Below are 6,245 nucleotides of genomic sequence, written 5' to 3'. Positions count from 1 at the left end.
CATTCAAATGAATAGGATTACAATATAGTACATACATGTTCATTGAAGTTTAATATAGCAAAGGAATGAATATTTACAAGGAGGTAAAGGATGTGTTTGTTTTAACTAAATAATACACACAAAAATTCAATACACAACCAAGTCTAGAAATTCATAACATTTTATAATATTTAACCTATTTATTTTCTATATCTCCTAATGAAAATCTACAAAAAGGACTTGATATTATAGCGGATGGTTTGGAGTCTTATGCAGTCAGATTCTGCAATGACTTTATCCCTCAATTTATTTATTTCATCAAAGAGAACCATTGAAGCATATTTCTATCTAAAATGATCAACTTCTTCTTACACTTGAAAGAAATTTATTAATCTGTGTTAATTTAGTAGAGAATAATATGTTAGTTTAATGATACTTATTTATTTCTAATTTCTCCATGTGTATTTTCCTTTTTTGATCTTTTTAGGACTAATTGGCTCCATCCATTTCAGGACATATATTCAACAATCTCAGCTAATGAAATAGTAAAATATGTTTAATAGGACATTAACAGAAAAATAGAGTAAAATTTATTAAATAACTCTACAATAGCGAAGAATATAAAAAGATCGATACATTGTTCGCTGACCACTATTTGAAATATATGGTTTTCAATGCCCTCTACATTTTCTACCAAAGGTTTTACTCCGACATACACCATTATTTGGGATATCATCAAGCTCTGAAAAGCACAGAAAGCCAAATATAAGAAGCATTACATTGAAATCATAATCGCACTGAAATTACACCAATTTTATATGATTTAATTGCACCAAAATCTAGGACCACAATACAAAGTGAATCTCAATTCAAACATAATTGTACCAAAATTACTTAATGATTACAACAGCAAACTGAATTCAAAACAAGCACACAAACAAGAGAATTCATAAAGAAAATAGAAATATGTATTATGTAAACAACTTACAACAAATTTATTAGGTAGCGTTTGTTTTGAAGTATTAGGACGGAGACTAAGAGATTGGAACTTAGTATCATATTTGTTGGCCTAGAGACTGATACTAAAATTTCAGCCTTTGTTTCCAAAATTTTAGTATTTCAGTATCTCTAAAAAGTGGGAATACAAGGGACTGAAATTTTTAGGGACGGAGATAGAAATTTTTTTCAACCTTTTATACCTAAAATACTCTTTTTCAATTAATTAATTTCAACTTTACTTTTTGTGCAAATTAAATTAGAACTTCATTCTTATTTCAGTCTTTGTCTCCCACTTTACACCAAACACAATACTGAGACTTATTTTAGTCTCTGTCTCTCAATCTCTAACTCTCAGTCTCAGTCTCTCAGTCTCTGTCTCTCATTCAAACGCTACCTTAAGGCTTATTCTTTCATTAGAGGGAGATTCTTTATGAATGAGGTCAAGCACATGACAAATTTTCTTTTGATCATCCATAATCCACAGCCATTATTGGCCCCCATTGCAAATTGGGGTAAATATCTGAAGTTTGGGCAAATAGAAAAATATTTTAGTCTAAATAATACCAAATAAAAAAATTATTTAAGAAGTTTTAGATTTGAAAACTTACAAATAGATGAGATGCTAACCTTTTTTTGTATAAAAAAGGTAGGTATTCCTTAAATTCATTGATATGGATGGCCTTCTTAGTTGTTGACTCAATGTATTTGTGCCCATGCTTCATCAATATATTATTCTGCACCAAAATAACTATTTTTAGCACACAATATATTTTCAAAAAGTACCAAAATTAAGGTTAAAGTTTAATAGTAGTAGAAATCACCACAATATCTTATGGGATATAGTATATTAGTTATTCAAATATTTTACATTTCTTGTTGTTGAGAAGTAGACACACTATAGAGATCACCTATAAAAACAAAGGATCCAAATTTATTAGATATATGGCATACTAACTTATAAGAAAATCCATTAGTGTTATAGTAGAAGAATTTACCATATTTCCTACAAATTCATGGAGTTTTAAAGACGCGAAGTGAAATCTAGCTCCTTCCAATTGAGCTTCATGGTTTAACTTGAATACGATTTCCCATTTATTACTATTCTCATCTCTGAAAGTTTTGATATTTATGGCCCAATGATAGCATTTTTCTTTAAACTCCTATGATATTTTATTTTGCTTTATTGGAGTCTTGAACTTATCAAGAAAGCTCAAACTTGGCTACACATCTTCTTGCTTTAGTTGTGGACTTGTCTCCTTAGCATATTGCAATGCTGTTGCAATCCCAACATCCATAACTTGAACTGACTTTTTTAACTCTTTAACTAACAACGGGCTGTCTTGGGTTCCAATTTTTGGAGATTTTTTCATGTTGGCTGGTGGCTTGATAAATCTTAATTTTGTGGTTTATCTTGTGTTGAATTTCAGGGATTTTATCAACTTATCTCACATTTATTCAATGAAATAGCATGGTTTTGTAATTCTGCCTAAATTTATGCTTAAGAGTAAAAACATGATTTTTAGGCCTTAAAATAGCTAACTCTAATTCACTTTAATTCCATTCGATGCCTTGATATGTTTCTTGAGTGATTTCAGGTTCGTAAGGCAAGGATTGGGTGAAATAAGTGAAGAGAAAAGCATGCAAAGTGGAGAATTCATGAAGAAATGAGTATTTGGAGAACTCAAGGCCACGCGCACTCGTCATCTACACGTACGCGTGAGGAGGACATTCATGGCCATGCACACGCGTCACCCACGCGTACGCGTGAAGAGGAAATCTGCAGACAACGCGCACGCGTGACGCTGATCACGTGACCTCATTAAAGTGAAAACGCTGAGGCAATTTCTGAACTTTCCAGGCCCAAATCCAACTCATTTCTGAAGCTATTTGATACAGAATTGAAGATTGAACAAAGGGTGAGCAATTAGATTAGCTAGGATCATGCTTTAGGTAGTTTTCTAGAGAGAGAAGCTCCCTCTTTTCTCTAGAAGTATGTTAGAATTAGGTTAATCTCAACTAGATTTAGGTTTTAATTCTTGTTTCCATCTTGTTTTCTTTACAATGTCTTGTTCCTACATCTTTGTTCTCTTAGTTTATATTGTTAATTTTCCCTTTATGCCTCTTTTTATGTTGATGAACTCTTGTTGGATTTGAATTTTCTTTTAATGCAATTTATGTTTTATGTTTCTTTGATGTTTAATTGAGTTGCTATTGTTAATTTCTTGCATTGGGTAGTGGTAGATTTTATTATTTCTTGCAATTTATGATGCTTTCCTTTTATGGCTTCCAAGTGTTTAACAAAATGCTTGGTTGGATGTTAGAGTAGTTTTTTTAGCATTTTTGGCTTGGAAAGAGAAATTAGGTGCTCTTGAGTCATTAACACCCAACCTATATTGGTGATCTAGAGTTGTTAGTTAATATTGTTTCCATTGACTCTAATCTCTTACTAATTTAATTCGTAAGTTGACTAGGACTTTAAGATTGAGATTAACTATTCTTATTTGACTTTCTTCCTATGTTGAAGATAACATTGTACCTTCTTCCGATGTTGAAGATGATAAAATAGGATTAGCTCTTGTTAATTGTTGTATGATCATTAATGACTAGGATAGAAAGCATAGATTCTCAATCCTTGCCATGAATGTCTCTCTTTAGTATTTGCTTTCTTTAATTGTTTGCTTTATTTACTTGCCATTTATTTTCTTGCCCTTTTATCAACCCAACCCCTTGAACCTCATAACCAATAATTAAGCACTCGATTGTGATTCCTAGAAAGAACGACCCGGGACTAATACTCTCGGTTACTTTTATTGGGTTGGACTTGTGACAACCAAAATTAAACTTTGATTGAGTGTTAGTTGTCCGTTTGAAACTTTACTTGCAATGAGGTTATTTCTCTTTTACCGAGAAGAAATTCTAAGCCGACGGGTTCTACTCTTTCAAGTTTTTGGCGCCGTTGCTGGGGAATTGCAATGTGTACTTATTATTGGTTATTGTATATATGTTAATATTGTGAATAGCTTGATTTCGGTTTGTTTACTAGTTTTTGTTAGTTGTAGCATCTTGTTTTTTCTTGTTTCTTGTTAGTTTTTGTTTTCATTTCTCTTGCTACTATGAATTCTCACCATTTTGGCTATGAGTTTGGTTCAAACTATGTTGTAGGAAATGGAAGCTTCAATGAGGATATGCATCAAAAATTTGGGAATCAAAGGTGGGAGGAGCCTCAAGCATATAGACAACCTTCATGGCAACAACCTCCTCCAGTTTCTTATGGGTACAATCCAACTCCTAATGCATATCAACCTAATGGAGGTGTTGACCCTCATTGTGGTTGTCAACCACAATCACCATATGCATATGACCATCTTCCTCAACATAGCCCCCAACAACCCTACTCACAAGCCCCATACCACCATTCACCTCCATATAATCCTAACCCATATCTATTATACCAAGTACCATATGAACCATACCTAGAGCCACCACCATTCCAACACCAACACTCCCAAGAACCACCATTTTCTTATACACCACCTCAAGATTTTCACCAATATCAACCACCTTCCAACTATGACACTCTTCCTCCAAACAATGAACCCTCTCTTCCACCACCACCTTCACTGGACGAATCTCTCCAACCCCTAATGCAAGAACAACAATAACTTCTAACTCGTTGCCAAAAGCAAGGGGAAGTCATGGCTAGCTTAACCGAAGTGATGAGCCAGTTGGCATCATTGTGCCCAACTATCCAAGACACCCTTATTATTAAATGTGGAGGATTAATTGAGGAGAACAATGAGAAGGAGAATTTGGAGTTTCAAGGTGAAGAAAAGAAGTTAAGGCAAGAAGTATAACAAGAGGATGAGGTAGAGATAATTGGACTAAAGAAAGTGGTTGAAGATTTAGGAGATGCTGATTACAAAGTGATGTTAAGGAGGAAAGTTGAAGAGCCTTCTTCCATGGAGTCTGAAAGTGATGTTAAGGAGGAAAGTGCATAACCTCCAAGGCATATTGTGAGTGAAGAATTGGAAGAAATGCTACAAGGAACAAGTCCCCCTATCTATGATAATTCCGCATCAACATATGACCCTTTTGAGATTGATGAATCCTTTCCCATTGAACTTGGAATTGATGTTGAGGTTGATTTTACTTAACCTCTAAAATATGATTTGAGTGATGGGGAAGATCTAGAGGACATTAGTGAAGAAGCATGTAAACTTGAGGAAGCTTGGCAAGAGGTAGAGCTTGAAGAATCTTGTCAAGTGGTGGAAGGCCCAAGAAGAGGATGGACAGAAGTAGAAATTGCTTTATCAAGGCCGTTAAAAACTTCTCTACCTAAGCCGCCATCTAATCCTTCATTTGAGTGGGTAAAACTTATATCCCTTAGCTTTACTGTCCCTCTTGAATTTGGTTTGCTTGAAACAGATGGTCAACTTAGGGCGCTTTGTGGAATGAAGCATAAGAAAAGGATGTTTAGTAGTTGGCATTATAAATCTAGGCTCATTATGGTTGAGGCTTCAAAGACTAGATGCAAAGGTTGGACTAGTGCTCAATTGAATGGATCTAAGAGGGTAGTTTGGTGCCTAAATGATAATTTGGCTTGCCTACCACCCGAAGGGAATTACCATGATCAACTTGAAGACGGGTGTAAAAACAAGGTTTGGGATCTCGGACCACAAAAAAAGGATCAATTTTGGGAGCTCATGGTTTATGGAAAACTCCATCAAAGCTTGATGCAAATGACATGGAATGATGGAGCTTATTGGAGATTCAAGTATTGGTGGAAGTTTCAAGATGAATTCAAGCACAAGCCACCTTGATGAAGAGCTCCCTATAAGTACAACTTAAGGACAATAAACAAAAATTCTAGGTGGGAGACACCCCACCATGGTAAACTCTTTTCATTTTTATCTTTTGTATATATTGGTAAAATTAGTTTTATTTCATGTTTTGCTTGGTTAGTTGAGTTTATTTGGGAGTCTAGTATGTTAAATAAGGTTTTATGGTGTTTTGGTAGCTGTTTGGATGTTTGGAATGCTTGGTTTGGTGCTAGAACTTGAAAAATTTTGAAAAACAAAGCACCCATCCATGCGTACACGTCACCCACACGTATGCGTGACCCCCAAGTCCAACACCTCACGCGTACGCCTCACCCACGCGTACGCATGACCCCCCCCCCCCCAAAATTTTCAGGTGTAGTAAAAAAACCAGAGAGTTATGCGGGTAGGGTGCTGAAATTGTGCGTCTAGCACAATTTTGAACCACGC

The sequence above is a fragment of the Arachis ipaensis genome, chromosome B10 (genome assembly GCF_059453495.1).
Source record: "Arachis ipaensis isolate K30076 ecotype BB chromosome B10, ASM5945349v1, whole genome shotgun sequence".
In the NCBI taxonomy this organism is placed as follows: domain Eukaryota; kingdom Viridiplantae; phylum Streptophyta; class Magnoliopsida; order Fabales; family Fabaceae; genus Arachis; species Arachis ipaensis.
The sequence above is the reverse complement of the archived record's forward strand: the minus strand, read 5'-3'. Positions refer to the sequence as shown.